This window comes from Oncorhynchus masou, chromosome 19, assembly GCF_036934945.1.
Source record: "Oncorhynchus masou masou isolate Uvic2021 chromosome 19, UVic_Omas_1.1, whole genome shotgun sequence".
Taxonomy (NCBI): domain Eukaryota; kingdom Metazoa; phylum Chordata; class Actinopteri; order Salmoniformes; family Salmonidae; genus Oncorhynchus; species Oncorhynchus masou.
This window is the reverse complement of record NC_088230.1, coordinates 40,593,208-40,618,012: the sequence shown is the minus strand read 5'-3', so window position 1 is coordinate 40,618,012 and position 24,805 is coordinate 40,593,208.

Below are 24,805 nucleotides of genomic sequence, written 5' to 3'. Positions count from 1 at the left end.
AAAAAAAGTAAGTCTATGTACAGTGTGTGCAAAGGGCATGAGGAGGTAGGCAATAAATAGGCCATAGTAGAGAAGAATTACAATTTAGCATACTAACACTGGAGTGATAAATGAGCAGATGATGATGTGCAAGTAGAGATACTGGTGTGCAAAAAAAAGCAGAAAAGTAAATAAAAGTAAATAAAAACAATATGGGGATGAGGTAGGTAGTTTGGGTGGGCTATTTACAGATGGACTATGTACAGCTGCAGTGATCGGTTAGCTGATGTGTAAAGTTGGGAAATATAAGTTGAGTTGAGTTTATTTTTATTTTTACAGAGACAGTGCACATTAATCAACGTTTCAGTAAAAGTGCCGGTTTTAGCCAGCCGGCTAATTTTCAACCGCAGTCCCTGGGCAGGTTATTAAAAACAATTACAATATAGACAATAGCAACATAGAACAAGCAAGACATAGCAACATAGGACAAGCAAGACGTAGCATACAGACAGAGCAAAAAGCAGCAAGACAAAATTCATAAAAGCAACAAAGTGTTTCCACACCTCACAAGCTACAGACAACATGGAAAGCGGCAACACACAGCTAGGGACCATGTTCACAAATCTGATTGACCTTTAGTCATGTCTTCAAGCATTTTGTGAAAGTGTGATATGTGGTGCAGTTATGTGTGTCTGATGGCAGTGTATTCCAGACATGGGAAGCTCTCACAGAGAATGCAGATTTACTAAAGGTGCTTTTCCTTAGGGGAACTATACAGTCACCTCTCATGGCAGACCTTGTGGATCTGCTGCCATATGTCTGGGTTTTCTGTTTAACAAAAATATTGAGTGGAGGGGGAGCCAGGCCATTAAGGATCTTGAATACAAGACATGCGTCGGTGTATTGCACAAGATTTTCAACTCAAGAGCTCATGCATTCTAAGGATGTGACAATGATGATGGCTATTGGGCTTCTTATCTAGCACTTAGAGAGCCTGTTTGTAGACAGACTGAATAGGTTTTAATGTTGTACAGCAAGCTTGGGCCCAACTAGTCAAGCAGTATGTTAAGTGGGGGAGTATCATAGAGTTGAAGTACAGTTTTGCTACCTCTGTAGTCAAACAATTTCGTATAAATCGGAAATTAGCTAGGTGAATTTAGTTATTTGAATTACCTTTTTCACATGCTTTTTAAAAGAGAGGTTGGAATCAAGTATGATGCCAAGGTACTTAAAATCGTATACCACCTGGAGCTTCTCCCCTGACACATAGACATCTGGCTCAGTAGCATCTTTTGCCCTCTTTGTGAAGAACATACAAACAGTTTTTTTCACATTGAGATGCCAACATGAGTCACTGAGCCACTTTGTAACCTGGACCATTACAGTAGTGAGTTCTTGTGCCGCTTGTTGTTTGCTCTTTGCATGCACATATATCACTGTATCATCTGCATACATTTGAACTTCAGACCCAGTACAGACAGAAGGCAGATCATTAATGTACAGGCTGAACAGGAGGGGCCCCAGTATTGACCCTTGGGGCACGCCCACATCATAGCTACGATAGGGCAACAGCTCATTGCTCACTCTGACACACTGAGTTCTGCATTCAAGGTATGATTTCATCCATCTCAAGGCATCAGGGGAAAAGTTGAACTTTGACAATTTTGTGATGAGAATCTCATGGTTAACAGTATCAAAAGCCTTCCTTAGGTCCAGAAACACAGCCCCAACAGCACCCCCTTTGTCCATCTTGGACTTCACATTTTCCAGAAGAAAGCAGTTGGCCGTTTCAGTGGAGTGTTTTGCTCTGAAGCCAAACTGCATGGAGTGTAATGTGAAGGGGCTGTTGTTGAGGTGGGCAATCAATTGTTCTGCTACACACTTTTCAACAACCTTTGACACCCCAGGTAGTATACTAATGGGCCTGTAGTTACTTACGTCAGCAGGGTCGCCTGATTTAAAGATGGCCGTTATTATGGCCAACTTCCATACCCTTGGAAACACACCGAGACCAATAGATGTGTTGGTGACCTTAGTAATGGGGCCAATGAGTGACTCTGTAGTTTTTAAGAAAGGTAGAGTCCATCCCAAACACATCTTTGGCTTTAGAGTTCTTTAGTGAGCTAATCACCTTGTTCACCTTCCTTATGATGAAGACAGGTTGAGTGTCATTCACTAGCACTGAGCCCAAGAAACCTTTAGCGATTTTTGCAATTCGTTCCAGTCACTGGCAGCAGAGAACTGGAAGGAAAGGTGGCCAAATGAGGTGTAGGCTTCGGGGATGATCAGTGAGATATACCTGCTGGAACGTGTGCTACGGGTGGGTTTTGTTATCGGGACCAGTGAACTGAGATAAGGCGGAGCTTTATCTAGCATAGACTTATAGACGACCTAGAGCCAGTGGGTCTGGTGACGAATATGTAGCGAGGCCAGCCGACTAGAGCATACAGGTCGCAGTGGTGGGTGGTATAACGTGATTTGGTAACAAAACGGATCATCTACTCAGCAAACTGGATGCAATTTTGTAAATGACCTCGAAGTCGAGGATCGGTAGGATAGTCAGTTTTACTAGGGTAAGTTTGGCGGTGTGAGTGAAGGAGGTTTTGTTGCGAAATAGAAAGTTGATTATAGATTTGATTTTGGGTTGGAGATGTTTAATATGAGTCTGGAAGGAGAGTTTACAGTTTAGCCAGACACCTAGGTATTTATAGTTGTCCACATATTCTAGGTAGTTTGCCACCGGTGATGCACTGTGCAGACCTCACCACCTTCTGGAGAGCTCTGCGGTTATGGGCAGTGCAGTTGCCATACCAGGCAGTGATGCAGCCTGACAGGATGCTCTCAATTGCGCATCTGTAAAGGTTTGTGAGGATTTTAGGTGACAAGACAAATTTCTTCGGCTTCCTGAGGTTGAGGAGGCGCTGTTGCGGCTTCTTCACCACACTGTCTGTCTGTGTGGATGGACCATTTCAGTTTGTCAGTGATGTGTACACCGTGGAACTTAAAACTTTCCACCTTCTCTACTGCTGTCCTGTCCCTATTCTGTTTCCTGAAGTCCACAATCATCTCCTTTGTTTTATTGACATTGAATGAGAGGTTGTTTTTCTGACACCACACATTTTGAATACCCTCACCTCCTCCCTATAGGCTGTCTCATCATTGTCGGTAATCAAGCATACTACTGTTGTCTACAAACTTGATGATTGAGTTGGAGACGTGCATGGCCACACAGTCATGGGTGAACAGTGAGTACAGGAGGGGGCTGAGCACGCACCCTTGTGGGGCCGTAGTGTTGAGGATTAGCGGAGTGGAGATGTTGTTTCCTACCATCTGGGGGCGGCCCGTCAGGAAGTCCAGCATCCAGTTGCACAGGGCGGGGTTGACACCCAGGGAATCCAGCTTGACGATGAGCTTGGAGGGAACTATGGTGTTGAAGGCTGAGCTGTAGTCGATACATAGGTATTCCTCTTGTCCAGGTTGATTAGGGCAGTGTGATGGCGATTACATCGTCTGTGGACCTATTGGGGCGGTACGCAAATTGAAGTGGGTCTACAGTGACAGGTAAGGTGGAAGTGATATGATCCTTAACTAGTCTCTCAAAATACTTCATGATGACAGAAGTTTGCACTAGCGGGCGATAGTCATGTTGTGTTGATAGCATGCTGTGTTGTCATGTGTCTAGTTGAATAATGGTTAAATAAAAATAAAAACAACCTCTGTCAACGTGTACAAGTATGGGACAGTAATGGTGCAGGGCATCTTTAAGCAGTTCCAGCAGTACTTTTACAGAATCAAAGGAAAAGCTCTCTCTCTCTCTGTGACGACTCCCCCATCCTGAGTGAATCTGATCACACCTCTTCAATCTGTCCTGCAGACAAGTATAGTCACCCCGCTCCAGCACTGAACACACCCAGGTCCCACAACTGCACTGCTCCTCCATTACTGAGAGGGATACATTCACAGAGATGGAGAGAGACATGGTGGAGCTCAGAGAGCTGGAGAGAGACATGGTGGAGCTCAGAGAGCTAGTCCACACAATACAGAACAAACCTCAAAACAGACCAGCACAACAACACCCTACGAACAAGTTCCGAAGGGCTAAAGGTGGAGATGGACAGCTGTCTGAGAGAGCTGGCTAAACAACAGACTGAGGTGAGAGAACTGAAGGAGGAGGGAGAGGAACACTTGGCACAGCTAACAGCACTGAAGGAGAAGGTGTGAAAGTTGAGATGTGACAGAGAGCAGGACACTCCCCCAGAGAAGCCAGCAGAACAGCCCGCGTCAGACCCAGACCACAACCTCAACGGGACAGACGACACAGGAACCACCAACCCAACAGACCCCACCTACTCCTAACAGCCCCCAGATATCCCTCCTGACAAACCCCACACATCCATTGAGGACACATAAAAGCCAGAGATTGTGCTCTTCATTGACTCAAATGGCAAATATATTCAGGAGAATAAACTTTTCCCCAAACACAAAGTGGCTAAACTCTGGTGCCCAAACACTAGGCATGCCACTGTTGTCAGAGGAAAGACTAGGATCCCCCAGTCACATCATAATTCACACGGGCACAAACAACCTGAGGGCCCAGCAGGAAAGGGTGGCCACAGCACCCAAGGGAGTGTTTGAAAGAGCTTCTTCCACGTTACACAATGCACACAAATTTCTTCACACTGAAGAGAAGAGACACCCTCCAGCGGGTGAATGCAAGCCTTTCCCGTGACTGTGCCTCAAAACCTAACGTCTTCCAGGCCCACCACTCCACCCTGGACTTGAATAGCCTTCACAACCAGGTTCACCTCCACAAGGCAGAATTCCCAACTTTTGCCTGGACGTCACCCTCAACCTCAGCCCCAGCACTTGACACACTAGCAACAGAGCAAAGGACACCCCTCCCTGACCACGAGACACCCTCCTAGACCTGCGAGACCCCCTCCTGAAGGACCTGCACCGAGAGAACCCACGCTAAGAGGACCCACACCCAGACCACAGCTTCACCAGCCACTCCCCACCCAGCTGAGACCACCCCAAACAAACCCTGGCCACACTCTAAATAGTCCCCCCAGATCAGACCTATGCCCCTTCTATCCCCCATGCCCCATGCCCCTGCAGCAAGGACATCAACATCACAGCCGCACATAAGGCAGTGAGGAGAGCAACAGGCCCAACCCCCACTATTACACCCACCCAACCCCCATCCTGTGACCTAAGAGGTATGTATCAGTTGTCAACATGCTCTGCGCACACCTACTGCAATGGTCCGGGCCTAAACCACACCAAAACAACACTAGACACTATGGAACACAAAGCCTTCACCATCTCATCCTGGAATATACAAGGACTGGTGTCATTTGCATTTGGCCTGGAGAGCAGGAACCTAGATTACATCGGAAAAAAATCAGAAATACAGACATTGTCATCCCACAAGAAACATATTATAGAGGAGACGGACCCACTGGTTGTGCTCTAGGTTACAGAGAGCTGGTAGTCCCATCCACCAACTGCCAGGTGTGAAACAGGGAATAGACTCGGGGGGTATGCTAATTGGTATAGAGCAGACCTAACCCACTCTATTAAATTAGTCAAAATAGCGACATTTTACATCTGGCTAGTAATTAATAAGGAAATGATCTCAACAGAGAAAAATGTCCTCATGTGTCCTACCTACAGTGGGGCAAAAAAGTACTTAGTCAGCCACCAAATGTGCAAGTTCTCCCACTTAAAAAGATGAGATGTAATTTTCATCATAGGTACACTTCAACTATGACAGACAAAATGAGAAAAAAAATCCAGAAAAAAACATTGTAGGATTTTTAATTAATTTATTTGCAAATTAGTAAGACTTTGCTGTCTTTGCTGTCTTTGCTGTCTTCGTATCCAAGATAATTGTGTAGTTTAGAGTGTGTAGACTTAGAGTGATTATCTTAATTTACCGAGGTTAGCTAGCCAGCTATTTGTCGTCCTTAACGTAGGAGATACTGCTAGCTAGCTAGCCAACAGCTAGCCAACGCCTACTGAATAGAACGTCAGCAACCCGGTCAATATTCCGCTTCGCTCCACAGGTAGTATCACATTTTCATTTCACTTCATTACAGTACAACGGTTTGATTTGTTTGATCGTAGCTAGCTAGCTAGATAGCCGTCGTTGTATCTAAGACAATTGTGTAGTCTAGAGCGATTTTCTAGGTTAGCTAGCCAGCTATTGTCGTTCTTTTAACGTAACGTAATCAACACTGCTAGCTAGCCAGCTAGCCCCCGAATAGCAGCACTGTAGAAACTATTACACTCAACGGAACGATTTGATTAGTGTAGTGTCAACAACGCAGCCACTGCCAGCTAGCCTACAAAGTCAACAACGCAGCCACTACCAGCTAGCCTACTCCAGCAGTACTGTTTCATTTCAATCATTTTAGTCAATAAGATTCTTGCTACGTAAGCTTAACTTTCTGAACATTCGAGACGTGTAGTCCACTTGTCATTCCAATCTCCTTTGCATTAGCGTAGCCTCTTCTGTAGCCTGTCAACTATGTGTCTATCCATCCCTGTTCTCTCCTCTCTGCACAGACCATACAAACGCTCCACACCGCGTGGCCGCGGCCACCCTAATCTGGTGGTCCCAGCGCGCACGACCCACGTGGAGTTCCAGGTCTCCGGTAGCCTCTGGAACTGCCGATCTGCGGCCAACAAGGCAGAGTTCATCTCAGCCTATGCCTCCCTCCAGTCCCTCGACTTCTTGGCACTGACGGAAACATGGATCACCACAGATAACACTGCTACTCCTACTGCTCTCTCTTCGTCCGCCCACATGTTCTCGCACACCCCGAGAGCTTCTGGTCAGCGGGGTGGTGGCACCGGGATCCTCATCTCTCCCAAGTGGTCATTCTCTCTTTCTCCCCTTACCCATCTGTCTATCGCCTCCTTTGAATTCCATGCTGTCACAGTTACCAGCCCTTTCAAGCTTAACATCCTTATCATTTATCGCCCTCCAGGTTCCCTCGGTGAGTTCATCAATGAGCTTGATGCCTTGATAAGCTCCTTTCCTGAGGACGGCTCACCTCTCACAGTCCTGGGCGACTTTAACCTCCCCACGTCTACCTTTGACTCATTCCTCTCTGCCTCCTTATTTCCACTCCTCTCCTCTTTTGACCTCACCCTCTCACCTTCCCACCCTACTCACAAGCCAGGCAATACGCTCGACCTCATCTTTACTAGATGCTGTTCTTCCACTAACCTCAATGCAACTCCCCTCCAAGTCTCCGACCACTACCTTGTATCCTTTTCCCTCTCGCTCACATCCAACACTTCCCACACTGCCCCTACTCGGATGGTATCGCGCCGTCCCAACCTTCGCTCTCTCTCCCCCGCTACTCTCTCCTCTTCCATCCTATCATCTCTTCCCTCTGCTCAAACCTTCTCCAACCTATCTCCTGATTCTGCCTCCTCAACCCTCCTCTCTTCCCTTTCTGCATCCTTTGACTCTCTATGTCCCCTATCCTCCAGGCCGGCTCGGTCCTCCCCTCCCGCTCCGTGGCTCGACGACTCATTGCGAGCTCACAGAACAGTGCTCCGGGCAGCCGAGCGAAAATGGAGGAAAACTCGCCTCCCTGCGGACCTGGCATCCTTTCACTCCCTCCTCTCTACATTTTCCTCCTCTGTCTCTGCTGCTAAAGCCACTTTCTACCACTCTAAATTCCAAGCATCTGCCTCTAACCCTAGGAAGCTCTTTGCCACCTTCTCCTCCCTCCTGAATCCTCCTCCCCCTCCCCCCTCCTCCCTCTCTGCAGATGACTTCGTCAACCATTTTGAAAAGAAGGTCGACGACATCCGATCCTCGTTTGCTACGTCAAACGACACCGCTGGTTCTGCTCACACTGCCCTACCCTGTGCTCTGACCTCTTTCTCCCCTCTCTCTCCAGATGAAATCTCGCTTCTTGTGACGGCCGGCCGCCCAACAACCTGCCCGCTTGACCCTATCCCCCCCTCTCTTCTCCAGACCATTTCCGGAGACAGTCTCCCTTACCTCACCTCGCTCATCAACTCATCCCTGACCGCTGGCTACGTCCCTTCCGTCTTCAAGAGAGCGAGAGTTGCACCCCTTCTGAAAAAACCTACACTCGATCCCTCCGATGTCAACAACTACAGACCAGTATCCCTTCTTTCTTTTCTCTCCAAAACTCTTGAACGTGCCGTCCTTGGCCAGCTCTCCCGCTATCTCTCTCAGAATGACCTTCTTGATCCAAATCAGTCAGGTTTCAAGACTAGTCATTCAACTGAGACTGCTCTTCTCTGTATCACGGTGGCGCTCCGCACTGCTAAAGCTAACTCTCTCTCCTCTGCTCTCATCCTTCTAGACCTATCGGCTGCCTTCGATACTGTGAACCATCAGATCCTCCTCTCCACCCTCTCCGAGTTGGGCATCTCCGGCGCGGCCCACGCTTGGATTGCGTCCTACCTGACAGGTCGCTCCTACCAGGTGGCGTGGCGAGAATCTGCCTCCTCGCCACGCGCTCTCACCACTGGTGTCCCCCAGGGCTCTGTTCTAGGCCCTCTCCTATTCTCGCTATACACCAAGTCACTTGGCTCTGTCATAACCTCACATGGTCTCTCCTATCATTGCTATGCAGACGACACACAATTAATCTTCTCCTTTCCCCCTTCTGATGACCAGGTGGCGAATCGCATCTCTGCATGTCTGGCAGACATATCGTGTGGATGACGGATCACCACCTCAAGTTGAACCTCGGCAAGACGGAACTGCTCTTCCTCCCGGGGAAGGACTGCCCGTTCCATGATCTCGCCATCACGGTTGACAACTCCATTGTGTCCTCCTCCCAGAGCGCTAAGAACCTTGGCGTGATCCTGGACAACACCCTGTCGTTCTCAACTAACATCAAGGCGGTGGCCCGTTCCTGTAGGTTCATGCTCTACAACATCCGCAGAGTACGACCCTGCCTCACACAGGAAGCGGCGCAGGTCCTAATCCAGGCACTTGTCATCTCCCGTCTGGATTACTGCAACTCGCTGTTGGCTGGGCTCCCTGCCTGTGCCATTAAACCCCTACAACTCATCCAGAACGCCGCAGCCCATCTGGTGTTCAACCTTCCCAAGTTCTCCCACATCACCCCGCTCCTCCGCTCTCTCCACTGGCTTCCAGTTGAAGCTCGCATCCGCTACAAGACCATGGTGCTTGCCTACGGAGCTGTGAGGGGAACGGCACCGCAGTACCTCCAGGCTCTGATCAGGCCCTACACCCAAACAAGGGCACTGCGTTCATCCACCTCTGGCCTGCTCGCCTCCCTACCACTGAGGAAGTACAGTTCCCGCTCAGCCCAGTCAAAACTGTTCGCTGCTCTGGCCCCCCAATGGTGGAACAAACTCCCTCACGACGCCAGGACAGCGGAGTCAATCACCACCTTCCGGAGACACCTGAAACCCTACCTCTTCAAGGAATACCTAGGATAGGATAAAGTAATCCTTCTCACCCCCCCCCTTAAATGATTTAGATGCACTATTGTAAAGTGGCTGTTCCACTAGATGTCATAAGGTGAATTCACCAATTTGTAAGTCGCTCTGGATAAGAGCGTCTGCCAAATGACTTAAATGTAAGACAGCATTTTCTCAGTGAAAACAAGGTACTGAGCAAATGTCAAATTGGCTTTTTACCAAATTACCGTACGACAGACCACGTCTGTCACCCTGCACACTCTAATTGACAGACAAAACAAAGGCAAAGTCTTATCATGCTTTTTTGACTTCAAAAAAGCTTTGGACTCCATTTGGCATGAGGGTGTGATATACAAATTGATGGAAAGTAGTGTTGGGGGTAAAAACATTATAAAATCCATGTACACAAACAAGTGTCCAGTTAAAATTGGCAAAAAAACAACAGGGATGCAGCATAAGCCCCACCCTATTCAACATACTGTTGAAGTCAGAAGTTTACTTACACTTGGTTGGAGTCATTAACTTCTTAAGGTATAGGGGGCAGCATTTTCACTTTTGGATAAATAGCGTGCCCAATTTCAACTTCCTGCTATTCATGCCAAGAATATAAGATATGCATAGTATTATTAGATATGGATAGATAACACTCTGAAGTTTCTAAAACTGTTTGAACCATGTCTGTGAGTATAACAGAACTTATGTAGCAGGCAAAACCCCGATGACTAACCATTCAGATTTCTTTTGAGGTCTCTGTCTGTTCAGTGATTTCTCATTGGGAAACAATATTTCTTATGCACTTGTTCTCAGTTCCTACCACTTCCACTGGATGTCACCAGTCTTTGGAATTTGGTTGAGGTTATTTCTTTGTGCAATGAAGAAGTATGGCCATCTAGGAACTGGGTAACACTGTTGGGAGTTGCGCAAGGCTCGAAAAGTAGCGTTGGTTTGTTGTCTTCCTGTATTGAACACAGATAGACCCGTCTTCAATTTGATCGATTATTAACGTTTAAAAATACCTAAAGTTGTAATACAAAAGTAGTTTGAAATGTTTTGGCAAAGTTTACAGGTAACTTTTGAGATATTTTGTAGTGACGTTGTGCAAATTGGAAGCTGTTTTTTTCTGGATCAAACGTGCCAAATAAATTTACTTTTTGGATATATATGGACGGAATTAATCAAACAAAAGGACCAATTGGGATGTTTAGGGGACATATTGGAGTGCCATATTGGAGTGCCAACAAAAGAAGCTCGTCAAAAGTAAGGCATGATTTATATTTTATTTCTACATTTTGTGTAGCACCTGCAGGGTTGAAATATGCTACTCTTTGTTTACTGTTGTGCTATCATCAGATAATAGCTTCTTATGCTTTCGCCAAAAAGCCTTTTTAAAATCTGATATGTTGGCTGGATTCCCCATGAGTGTAGCTTTAATTTTGTTTCTTACATGTGTGATTTAATGAAAGTTAGATTTTTATACAATTTTATTTTAATTTGCCATGCTGCATTTTCCCTGGCTTTTGGCCAAGTGAGACGCTAGCGTCCCCTATCCTAGAAAGGTTAAAACGTATTTTTCAACCACTACACAAATGTCTTGTTAACAAGCTATAGATTTGGCAAGTCGGTTGGGACTTTGTGTATGAAAAAAGTAATTGTTCCAATAATTGTTTACAGATAGATTATTTTACTTATAATTCACTGTATCACAGTTCCAGTGGGTCAGAAGTGTACATACACTAAGTTGACTGTGCCTTTATACAGCTTGGAAAACTCCAGAAAATTACATCATGGCTTTAGAAGCTTCTGATAGGCTAATTGACATCATTTGAGTCAATTGGAGGTGTACCTGTGGATGTATTTCAAGGCCTACCTTAAGCCTCTTTGCTTGACATCATGGGAAAATCAAAAGAAATCAGCCAAATTTCCAAACGCCTGAAGGTACCATGTTCATGTGTACAAACAATAGCACCCAAGTATTAACACCATGGGACCACGCAGCTGTCATACCGCTCAGGAAGGAGACGCATTCTGTCCCTCTTGTCTGATGAAACCAAAATATAACTGTTTGGCCATAATGACTATCATTATGTTTGGAGGAAAAAGGGGGAGGCTTGCAAGCCATCCCAACCGTGAAGCATGGGGTGGCAGCATCATGTTGTGGCGGTGCTTTGCTGCACGAGGGACTGGTGCACTTCACAAAATAGATGGCTTCATGTGGAAGAAAAATTATGTGGATATATTGAAGCAACATCTCAAGACATCGGTCAGGAAGTTAAAGCTTGGTCGGGCAACAAAGTCAAGGTATTGGAGTGGCCATCACAAAGCCCCGACCTCAAACCTATAGAAAATTTGTGGGCAGAACTGAAAAAGCGTGTGCAAGCAAGGAGGCCTACAAACATGACTCCGTTACACCAGCTCTGTCAGGAGGAATGGGCCAAAATTCACCCAACTTAGTGTGAGAAGCTTGTGGAAGGCTACTCGAAACGTTTGACCCAAATAACGTTTTAAGGCTAGGGGGCAGTTTGGTTGACTGAGGTACCCAAAGTAAACGGCCTGTTACTCAGGCCCAGAGGCTGGAATATGCATGGTACTATTGGATAGAAAACATTGTAAAGTTTCTAAAACTGTTAAGATAATGTCTGTGAGTATAACAACTTTTTTGGCAGGTGAAACCCTGAGGACAATCCATCCAGGATTGAGGTCATTGCACTTTTCAATGCTTTTGTATGGGAAAGTCTAATAATTAGGACCCAGATTGCAGTTCCTATGACTTCTACTAGATGTCAAAAGTCTTTAGAAATGGTTTCATGCTTGTTTTTTGAAAAATGAAGAAGTATTCATATTCTTTTGAAGCATCCCTCAGAAGGACTCTAGTTTTTCTCCGGTATTGAATGCAGTTTATTCCGTCTTGATTATTTACATATTAGTGTACCTGAGGTTGGATTAGAAACGTTGTTTGAATTGTTCGGACGAAGTTTACAGGTAACTTTTTAGATTCCTTTGTAGGCATGTTGGGCGAGTTGGAACAGGTGTTTTTCTGAAACAAACGCACCAAATAAACGGACAGTTTTGGTACATAAAAGGACTTTATCGAACAAAACGACCATTCATTGTGTAACTGGTACCCTTTGGATTGCAAAAAGATGAAGATCTCCAAAGGTAAGGGAATTATTTTTTTATTGCTGTTTCTGACTTTCGTTATGCCTCTGCTTGGGTTGGAAAATGTTTGTGGAGCGCTCCGTTGAGGGCGCACTTGGTTATTTATCTCCGGGAATTAACATACTATTTTCCGTCTTAAATTTTATAGTTTATTTACATATTATGGTACCTGAGGATTGATTAGGAACGTTGTTTGACTTGTTTGGACGAAGTATATTGGTAACGTTTGGGATTAATTTTGTATGCATTTTGAACAAGGGGATTATTGAATGAAGCGCGGCAACTAGATTTATCGAACAAAACAACCATTCATTGTGTAACTGGGACCCTTTGGATTGCAAAAAGATGAAGATCTCCAAAGGTAAGTGATTTATTTTATCGCTATTTTGAAGTTTTGTGATACCTGTGCAGGTTATGAATTCATGTTAATGCAGGAAGTGGGTGAGGCGCTGTCAGTGGCACTGTATTGTCCTCAAAGCGAGCAAAGATGTTATTTAAGTTGTCTGGAAGCAAGATGTTGATGTCCGCAACGGGGCTGGTTTTCTATTTGTAATCTGTGATTGACTGTAGACCCTGCCACATACGTCTCGTGTTTGACCCGTTGAATTGCAACTGTACTTTGTCTCTATACTGATGCTTTGCTTGTTTGATTGCCCAGGAAGTGTAGTTCCTGCCTTGACAGGAACTATTTGAGATCCATAATAAATCCCAGGAAGAGTAGCTTCTGCCTACCATAAAGGGCTGATTGGTGAAGTACTGCAGAGATGGTTGTCCTTCTGGAAGCTTCTCCATTCTCCAAAGAGCAACTCTAGAGCTCTGTCACAGTGATCATCTCTCAGGATAAGACCCAGATGCAGACAGTTTGAATGACAGATGTTTAATAAAAAAACAAGGGGCAGGCAGACGACAGGTCAAGGGCAGGCAGAGGTCGGTAATCCAGGGCAGGCAGAGTCAGTAAGGTACAGAACAGCAGGCAGGCTCACGGTTAGGGCAGACAGAGGTCAGTAATCCAGGGCAGTGTCAGGTACAGAATGGCAGGCTCAGGGCAGGCGGAGTGGTCAATACTGGAAAAACTAGAAAAGCAGGAGCTACAGAGAAGCAGGAGTATGGGGGAAACACGCTGGTAGTCTTGACGAGACAAGATGAACTAGCAGACAAACAGAGAACACAAGTATAAATGCACAGGGGATAATGGGGAAAATGGGTGACACCTGGAATGAGGTGGAGACAAGTCAGACTGGTATCTCTGTATATAGTATGCTATCCTAGTCCCTGTACATATCTCTGTGTATATAATGCTATACTAGTCCCTGTATATATCTGTATATAGTATTCTTCTTACGTTCTTGTGTACTTGTTATTTATTATTTCTCCTGTATTTTTGTTGTACCTCATCTAATCTCATCTCATCTTTTTGTACTATATTGTTGTACTATATTGCTATTTATTACTGCATTGTTAGGTTTGGAGCTGGTAAGAAAGGCATCAAACAAAAAACTTAAATCAGAAGAATTAGCGAACCACTCAAACCCTACTCCTCCACCTTTATCAGAAGAATTAGTGACACTGTGCTTCAAGCTGCTGTAAACATTAACATTTAGATCAATCACCAGAGATTACGCTAGAAGCATGGCATTTACTTTACATAAGAAGCATCAGTGGAGTGCCTTGAAAAATTGAGGAGGATGGGAGACCCATGGTATAGGCGCGGAACGCATGGAGGTGATAATGTGTGTTTCAAAAATCATCAAAGACTAATTATTTAATCCTAAAGCCTTTAATAAAGACATTTATAGAACAAATTATGGGGAAGGGGAATTTACCTTTTTTTATTTTTTTAACTAGGCAGTCAGTTAAGAACAAATTCTTATTTTCAATGACGGCCAATGACGGAATGAGAGGGCTACTTACATAGTGTTGGGAAGAGATCACAGTTGTGATTGAATGAGGGTATGAGGCATGAGTTGAGGTGTTCAGAGGCTTGACTTCAGTGCAGGACAGGATTTGACTGGGAAGACAATAACACAACACACTACACAGTTAGACAAAAGGAGTAAAGTCATTGATGTGTGATAATGTGATTGACTTTACATACAGTAATGAAAGAACATTGATAGGGGTACTCACAGTGCTTGGAGAGGAAACATTCAATGTGCCAGTGGATGAGCGGGCACATCAGATGTAGTGGCTTCAGTTCATGTCAAGAGAAAGTTGACAATGGTAGTGGATTGGAGTAGTCATCACCTCTTAAATCAGGGAAAAGGAGGGGACTTAGCAGTAAATACAAATAGCAGAAACATTCCATTACAGCGGTGTCATCGTAGGTTTGGACAACGAGTTTCTCTATGAACTTAACCTCAGACATGTAAGTTCATAAAGTCAAACACAGACTGCGCATCTCACCCACTTGACACATTAAAGTAGCCCAAGTAACGTTCCTGAATAAAGCCATTATCATCCACATACCTGACGATAACTGACAACTGCGAGCAGACTGGTGGCACCCTAGATCCCAGAGCGGTCAGACTGGTGGCACCATAGGTCCCAGAGTGGTCAGACTGGTGGCACCATATGTCCTAGAGTGGTCAGGCTGGTGGCAACATAGGTCCCAGAGTGGTCAGACTGGTGGCACCATATGTCCTAGAGTGGTCAGGCTAGTGGCAACATAGATCCTAGAGTGGTCAGGTTGGTGGCACCATATGTCCCAGAGTGGTCAGACTGGTGGCACCATATGTCCTAGAGCGGTCAGACTGGTGGCACCACAGATCCCAGAGTGGTCAGGTTGGTGGCACCATATATCCCAGAGTGGTCAGGCTGGTGGCACCATATGTCCTAGAGTGGTCAGACTGGTGGCACCATATGTCCTAGAGCGGTCAGACTGGTGGCACCACAGATCCCAGAGTGGTCAGGTTGGTGGCACCATATATCCCAGAGTGGTCAGGCTGGTGGCACCATATGTCCTAGAGTGGTCAGACTGGTGGCCACATAGGTCCCAGAGTGGTCAGGCTGGTGTCAACATAGGTCCTAGAGTGGTCAGACTGGTGGCATCATAGATCCTAGAGTGGTCAGACTGGTGGCACCATAGGTCCCAGAGTGGTCAGGCTGGTGTCAACATAGGTACCAGAGTGGTCAGACTGGTGGCATCATAGATCCTAGAGTGGTCAGACTGGTGGCACCATAGGTCCCAGAGTGGTCAGACTGGTGGCACCATATCATCAAATCAAATGTATTCATATAGCCCTTCGTACATTAGCTGATATCTCAAAGTGCTGTACAGAAACCCAGCCTAAAACCCCAAACAGCAAGCAATGCAGGTGTAGAAGCACGGTGGCTAGGAAAAACTCCCTAGAAAGGCCAAAACCTAGGAAGAAACCGAGAGAGGAACCAGGCCATGTGGGGTGGCCAGTCCTCTTCTGGCTGTGCCGAGTGGAGATTATAACAGAACATGGCCAAGATGTTCAAATGTTCATAAATGACCAGCATGGTCCAATAATAATAAGGCAGAACAGTTGAAACTGGAGCAGCAGCACGGCCAGGTGGACTGGGGACAGCAAGGAGTCATCATGTCAGGTAGTCCTGAGGCATGGTCCTAGGGCTCAGGTCCTCCGAGAGAGAGAAAGAGAGAGAGAGAAAGGAGGTCCCACCCGAGGAGACCCCCGGACAGGGCCAAACAGGAAGGATATAACCCCACCCACTTTGCCAAAGCACAGCCCCCACACCACTAGAGGGATATCTTCAACCATCAACTTACCATCCTGAGACAAGGCTGAGTATAGCCCACAAAGATCTCCGCCATGTCACAACCCAAGGGGGGCGCCAACCCAGACAGGATGACCACATCAGTGAATCAACCCACTCAGGTGACGCACCCCTTCCAGGGACGGCATGAGAGAGCCCCAGTAAGCCAGTGACTCAGCCCCTGTAATAGGGTTAGAGGCAGAGAATCCCAGTGGAAAGAGGGGAACCGGCCAGGCAGAGACAGCAAGGGCGGTTCATTGCTCCAGAGCCTTTCCGTTCACCTTCCCACTCCTGGGCCAGACTACACTCAATCATATGACCCACTGAAGAGATGAGTCTTCAGTAAAGACTTAAAGGTTGAGAACAAGTTTGCGTCTCTGACATGGGTAGGCAGACCGTTCCATAAAAATGGAGCTCTATAGGAGAAAGCCCTGCCTCCAGCTGTTTGCTTAGAAATTCTAGGGACGATTAGGAGGCCTGCGTCTTGACCGTAGCGTACGTGTAGGTATGTACAGCAGGACCAAATCAGAGAGATAGGTAGGAGCAAGCCCATGTAATGCTTTGTAGGTGAGCAGTAACACCTTGAAATCAGCTCTTGCTTTGACAGGAAGCCAGTGTAGGGAGGCTTGCACTGGAGTAATATGATCATTTCTTTTGGTTCTAGTCAGTTCTAGCAGCCGTGTTTAGCACTAACTGAAGTGTATTTAGTACTTTATCCAGGTTGCCGGAAAGTAGAGCATTGCAGTAGTCTAACCTAGAAGTGACAAAAGCATGGATTAATTTTCCTGCATAATTTTTGGACAGAAAGTTTCTGATTTTTGCAATGTTACGTAGAAGGAAAAAAGCTGTCCTTGAAATGGTCTTGATATGTTCTTCAAAAGAGAGATTAGGGTCCAGAGTAACGCCGAGGTCCTTCACAGTTTTATTTGAGACGACTGTACAACCATTAAGATTAATTGTCAGATTCAACAGAAGATCTCTTTGTTTCTTGGGACCTAGAACATACATAGGGTCAGAAGAATAGTAGATGGGATCTGGCTACATAGGGTCAGAAGGATAATAGATGATACCTGGCTACATAGGGTCAGAAGGATAGTAGATGGGACCTGGCTGCATAGGGTCAGAAGGAGGGTTGAGAGACCTGGCTACATAGGGTCAGAAGGATAGTAGATGGGACCTGGGTCAGAAGGATAGTAGATGGGTCCTGGCTGCATAGGGTCAGAAGGATAGGAGGTGGGACCTGGCTGCATAGGGTCAGAAGGATAGTAGATGGACTTGGCTCTGTTCTAGGCCCTCTCCTATTCTCGCTATACACCAAGTCACTTGGCTCTGTCATAACCTCACATGGTCTCTCCTATCATTGCTATGCAGACGACACACAATTAATCTTCTCCTTTCCCCCTTCTGATGACCAGGTGGCGAATCGCATCTCTGCATGTCTGGCAGACATATCAGTGTGGATGACGGATCACCACCTCAAGCTGAACCTCGGCAAGACGGAGCTGCTCTTCCTCCCGGGGAAGGACTGCCCGTTCCATGATCTCGCCATCACGGTTGACAACTCCATTGTGTCCTCCTCCCAGAGCGCTAAGAACCTTGGCGTGATCCTGGACAACACCCTGTCGTTCTCAACTAACATCATGGCGGTGGCCCGTTCCTGTAGGTTCATGCTCTACAACATCCGCAGAGTACGACCCTGCCTCACACAGGAAGCGGCGCAGGTCCTAATCCAGGCACTTGTCATCTCCCGTCTGGATTACTGCAACTCGCTGTTGGCTGGGCTCCCTGCCTGTGCCATTAAACCCCTACAACTCATCCAGAACGCCGCAGCCCGTCTGGTGTTCAACCTTCCCAAGTTCTCTCACGTCACCCCGCTCCTCCGCTCTCTCCACTGGCTTCCAGTTGAAGCTCGCATCCGCTACAAGACCATGGTGCTTGCCTACGGAGCTGTGAGGGGAACGGCACCGCAGTACCTCCAGGCTCTGATCAGACCCTACACCCAAACAAGGGCACTTCGTTCATCCACCTCTGGCCTGCTCGCCTCCCTACCACTGAGGAAGTACAGTTCCCACTCAGCCCAGTCAAAACTGTTCGCTGCTCTGGCCCCCCAATGGTGGAACAAACTCCCTCACGACGCCAGGACAGCGGAGTCAATCACCACCTTCCGGAGACACCTGAAACCCCACCTCTTCAAGGAATACCTAGGATAGGATAAAGTAATCCTTCTCACCCCTCCCCCCCCCCTTAAATGATTTAGATGCACTATTGTAAAGTGGCTGTTCCACTGGATGTCAGAAGGTGAATTCACCAATTTGTAAGTCGCTCTGGATAAGAGCGTCTGCTAAATGACTTAAATGTAAATGTAAATGTACATAGGGTCAGAAGGATAGTAGATGGGAACTGGCTGCATAGGGTCAGAAGGATTGTAGAGAGACCTGGCTACATAGGGTCAGAAGGATAGTAGATGGGACCTTGGTCAGAAGGATAGTAGATGGGACCTGGCTGCATAGGGTCAGAAGGATAGTAGATGGGACCTGGCAGCATAGGGTCAGAAGGATAGTAGATGTGACCTGGCTACGTAGGGTCAGAAGGATATTAGATGGACTTGGCTACATAGGGTCAGAAGGATAATAGATGGGACCTGGCTACATAGGGTCAGAAGGATAGTAGATGGGACCTGGCTGCATAGGGTCAGAAGGATAGTAGAGAGACCTGGCTACATAGGGTCAGAAGGATATTAGATGGACTTGGCTACATAGGGTCAGAAGGATAATAGATGGGACCTGGCTACATAGGGTCAGAAGGATAGTAGATGGGACCTGGCTGCATAGGGTCAGAAGGATAGTATATGGGACCTGGGTCAGAAGGATTGTAGAGGGGTCCTGGCTACATAGGTTCAGAAGCATAGTAGATGATACCTGGCTACGTAGGGTCAGAAGGATAGTAGATGGGACCTGGCTACATAGGGTCAGAAGCATAGTAGATGATACCTGGCTACAAAGGGTCAGAAGGATATTAGATGGACCTGGCTACATAGGGTCAGAAGGATTGTAGAGAGATCTGGCTACATAGGGTCAGAATGATAGTAGATGGGACCTTGGTCAGAAGGATAGTAGATGGGACCTGGCTGCATAGGGTCAGAAGGATAGTAGATGGGACCTGGCTACATAGGGTCTGAAGGATATTAGATGGGACCTTGGTCAGAAGGATAGTAGATGGGACCTTGGTCAGAAGGATAGTAGATGGGACCTGGCTACATAGGGTCAGAAGGATAGTAGATGGACCTGGGTCAGAAGGATAGTAGATGATACCTGGCTACGTAGGGTCAGAAGGATAGTAGATGGGACCTGGCTACATAGGGTCAGAAGGATAGTAGGTGGGACCTGGCTACATAGGGTCAGAAGGATAGTAGAGAGACCTGGCTACATAGGGTCAGAAGGATAGTAGATGGGAACTGGCTACATAGGGTCAGAAGGATAGTAGATGGGACCTTGGTCAGAAGGATAGTAGTTGGGACCTGGCTCAGAAGGATAGTAGATGGGTCCTGGCTGTATAGGGTCAGAAGGATAGTAAATGGGACCTGGCTGCATAGGGTCAGAAGAATACTAGATGGGACCTGGCTGCATAGGGTCAGAAGGATAGTAGATGGACCTGGGTCAGAAGGATAGTAGATGGGACCTGGCAGCATTAGGTCAATAGGATAGTAGAGAGACCTGGCTACATAGGTTCAGAAAGATAGTAGGTGGGACCTGGCTACATAGGGTCAGAAGGGTAGAAGATGATACCTGGCTACATAGGGTCAGAAGGATAGTAGATGGGAACTGGCTACATAGGGTCAGAAGGATAGTAGATGGGACCTGGCTGCATAGGGTCAGAAGGATAGTAGATGGGACCTGGCTGCATAGGGTCAGTAGGATAGTAGATGGGACCTGGCTACATAGGGTCAGTAGGATAGTAGATGGGACCTGGCTGCATAGGGTCAGTAGGATAGTAGAGAGACATGGCTACATAGGGTCAGAAGGATAGTAGATGGGACCTGGCTGCATAGGGTCAGTAGGATATTAGAGAGACCTGGCTACATAGGGTCAGAAGGATAGTAGATGGGACCTTGGTCAGAAGGATAGTAGATGGGACCTGGCTACATAGGGTCAGAAGGATAGTAGATGGACCTGGCTCAGAAGGATAGTAGATGGGTCCTGGCTGTATAGGGTCAGAAGGATAGTAGATGGGACCTGGCTGCATAGGGTCAGAAGGATAGTAGATGATACCTTGCTACATAGGGTCAGAAGGATAGTCGATGGTCCTGGCTACATAGGGTATGAGGATAGTAGATGGGACCTGTCTACATAGGGTCAGAAGGATAGTAGATGGGACCTCGCTACATAGGGTCAGAAGGATAGTAGATGGGACCTGGCTGCATAGGGTCAGAAGGATAGTGGAGATACCTGGCTACATAGGGTCAGAAGGATAGTAGATGGGACCTGGCTGCATAGGGTCAGAAGGATAGTAGATGGGAACTGGCTGCATAGGCTCAGAAGGATTGTAGAGAGACCTGGCTACATAGGGTCAGAAGGATAGTAGATGGGACCTGGGTCAGAAGGATACTACATGGACCTGGCTACATAGGGTCAGAAGGATAGTAGATGGGACCTAGCTACATAGGGTCCGGAGGATAGTAGATGGGACCTGGCTACATAGGGTCAGAAAGATAGTAGATGGGACCTGGCTACATAGGGTCAGAAGGATAGTAGATGGGAACTGGCTGCATAGGGTCAGAAGTATTGTAGAGAGACCTGGCTACATTGGGTCAGAAGGATAGTAGATGGGACCTTGGTCAGAAGGATAGTAGATGGGTCCTGGCTGTATAGGGTCAGAAGGATAGTAGATGGGACCTGGTGCATAGGGTCAGAAGGATAGTAGATGGGACCTGGCAGCATAGGGTCAATAGGATAGTAGAGAGACCTGGCTACATAGGGTCAGAAGGATAGTAGATGATACCTGGCTACGTAGGGTCAGAAGGATAGTAGATGGGACCTGGCTACATAGGGTCAGAAGGATAGTAGATGGGACCTGGCTACATAGGGTCAGAAGGATAGTAGATGGGACCTGGCTGCATAGGGTCAGAAGGATAGTAGAGAGACCTGGCTACATAGGGTCAGAAGGACATCAGATGGACTTGGCTACATAGGGTCAGAAGGATAGCAGAATATACCTGGCTACATAGGGTCAGAAGGATAGTAGATGATACCTGGCTACATAGGGTCAGAAGGATAGTAAATGGGAACTGGCTGCATAGGGTCAGAAGGATTGTAGAGAGACCTGGCTACATATTGTCAGAAGGATAGTAGATGGGACCTGGCTACATAGGGTCAGAAGGATAGTACATGGACCTGGCTACATAGGGTCAGAAGGATATTAGATGGGACCTTGGTCATAAGGATAGTAGATGGGACCTGGCTACATAGGGTCAGAAGGATAGTAGATGGACCTGGGTCAGAAGGATAGTAGATGATACCTGGCTACGTAGGGTCAGAAGGATAGTAGATGGGACCTGGCTACATAGGGTCAGAAGGATAGTAGGTGGGACCTGGCTACATAGGGTCAGAAGGATAGTAGAGAGACCTGGCTACATAGGGTCAGAAGGATAGTAGATGGGAACTGGCTACATAGGGTCAGAAGGATAGTAGATGGGACCTTGGTCAGAAGGATAGTAGTTGGGACCTGGCTCAGAAGGATAGTAGATGGGTCCTGGCTGTATAGGGTCAGAAGGATAGTAAATGGGACCTGGCTGCATAGGGTCAGAAGAATACTAGATGGGACCTGGCTGCATAGGGTCAGAAGGATAGTAGATGGACCTTGGTCAGAAGGATAGTAGATGGGTCCTGGCTGCATAGGGTCAGAAGGATAGTAGATGGGACCTGGCAGCATAGGGTCAATAGGATAGTAGAGAGACCTGGCTACATAGGGTCAGAAAGATAGTAGATGGGACCTGGCTACATAGGGTCAGAAGGATAGTAGGTGGGACCTGGCTACATAGGGTCAGAAGGATAGCAGATGATACCTGGCTACATAGGGTCAGAAGGATATTAGATGGACCTGGCTACATAGGGTCAGAAGGATAGTAGTTGATACCTGGCTACATAGCGTCAGAAGGATAGTAGATGGGAACTGGCTGCATAGGGTCAGAAGAATACTAGATGGGACCTGGCTGCATAGGGTCAGAAGGATAGTAGATGGACCTTGGTCAGAAGGATAGTAGATGGGTCCTGGCTGCATAGGGTCAGAAGGATAGTAGATGGGACCTGGCAGCATAGGGTCAATAGGATAGTAGAGAGACCTGGCTACATAGGGTCAGAAAGATAGTAGATGGGACCTGGCTACATAGGGTCAGAAGGATAGTAGGTGGGACCTGGCTACATAGGGTCAGAAGGATAGCAGATGATACCTGGCTACATAGGGTCAATAGGATAGTAGAGAGACCTGGCTACATAGGGTCAGAAGGATAGTAGTTGATACCTGGCTACATAGCGTCAGAAGGATAGTAGATGGGAACTGGTTGTATAGGGTCAGAAGGATAGCAGAGAGACCTGGCTACATAGGGTCAGAAGGATATTAGATGGACTTGGCTACATAGGGTCAGAAGGATAGTAGATGGGAACTGGCTACATAGGGTCAGCAGGATAGTAGATGATACCTGGCTACATAGGGTCAGAAGGATAGTAGATGGGAACTGGCTACATATTGTCAGAAGGATAGTAGTTTGGACCTGGCTGCATAGGGTCAGAAGGATAGTAGAGAGACCTGGCTACATAGGGTCAGAAGGATAGTACATGGACCAGGCTACATATAGTCAGAAGGATTGTAGATCTACCTGAATCAGAAGGATAGTAGATGGGACCTGGCTACATAGGGTCAGAAGGATAGTAGATGGGACCTGGCTGCATAGGGTCAGAAGGATAGTAGAGAGACCTGGCTACATAGGGTCAGAAGGATAGTACATGGACCAGGCTACATATAGTCAGAAGGATTGTAGATCTACCTGAATCAGAAGGATAGTAGATGGGACCTGGCTACATAGGGTCAGAAGGATAGTAGATGATACCTGGCTACATAGGGTCAGAAGGATAGTCGATGGTCCTGGCTACATAGGGTATGAGGATAGTAGATGGGACCTGTCAACATAGGGTCAGAAGGATAGTAGATGGGACCTGGGTCAGAATGATAGTAGATGGGACCTCGCTACATAGGGTCAGAAGGATAGTAGATGGGACCTGGCTGCATAGGGTCAGAAGGATAGTGGAGATACCTGGCTACATAGGGTCAGAAGGATAGTAAATGGGACATGGCTACATAGGGTCAGAAGGATAGTACATGGACCTGGCTACATAGGGTCAGAAGGATAGTAGATGGGACCTGGGTCAGAAGGATACTACATGGACCTGGCTACATAGGGTCAGAAGGATAGTAGATGGGACCTAGCTACATAGGGTCCGGAGGATAGTAGATGGGACCTGGCTACATAGGGTCAGAAAGATAGTAGATGGGACCTGGCTACATAGGGTCAGAAGGATAGTAGAGGGGACCTGGCTGCATAGGGTCAGAAAGATAGTAGATGGGACCTGGCTACATAGGGTCAGAAGGATAGTAAATGGGACATGTCTACATAGGGTCAGAAGGATAGTACATGGACCTGGCTACATAGGGTCAGAAGGATAGTAGATGGGAACTGGCTGCATAGGGTCAGAAGTATTGTAGAGAGACCTGGGTCAGAAGGATAGTAGATGGGACCTGGCTACATAGGGTCAGAAGGATAGTAGATGGACCTGGGTCAGAAGGATAGTAGATGGGACCTTGGTCAGAAGGATAGTAGATGGGTCCTGGCTGTATAGGGTCAGAAGGATAGTAGATGGGACCTGGCTGCATAGGGTCAGAAGGATAGTAGATGGGACCTGGCAGCATAGGGTCAATAGGATAGTAGATGGACCTGGGTCAGAAGGATAGTAGATGGGACCTGGCTACATAGGGTCAGAAGGATAGTAGATGGACCTGGGTCAGAAGGATAGTAGATGGGACCTGGCTACATAGGGTCAGAAGGATAGTAGATGGACCTGGGTCAGAAGGATAGTAGATGGGTCCTGGCTGCATGGGGTCAATAGGATAGTAGAGAGACCCGGCTACATAGGGTCAGAAGGATAGTAGATGATACCTGGCTACGTAGGGTCAGAAGGATAGTAGATGGGACCTGGCTACATAGGGTCAGAAGGATAGTAGGTGGGACCTGGCTGCATAAGGTCAGAAGGATAGTAGAGAGACCTGGCTACATAGGGTCAGAAGGATATCAGATGGACTTGGCTACATAGGGTCAGAAGGATAGCAGAATATACCTGGCTACATAGGGTCAGAAGGATAGTAGATGATACCTGGCTACATAGGGTCAGAAGGATAGTAAATGGGAACTGGCTGCATAGGGTCAGAAGGATTG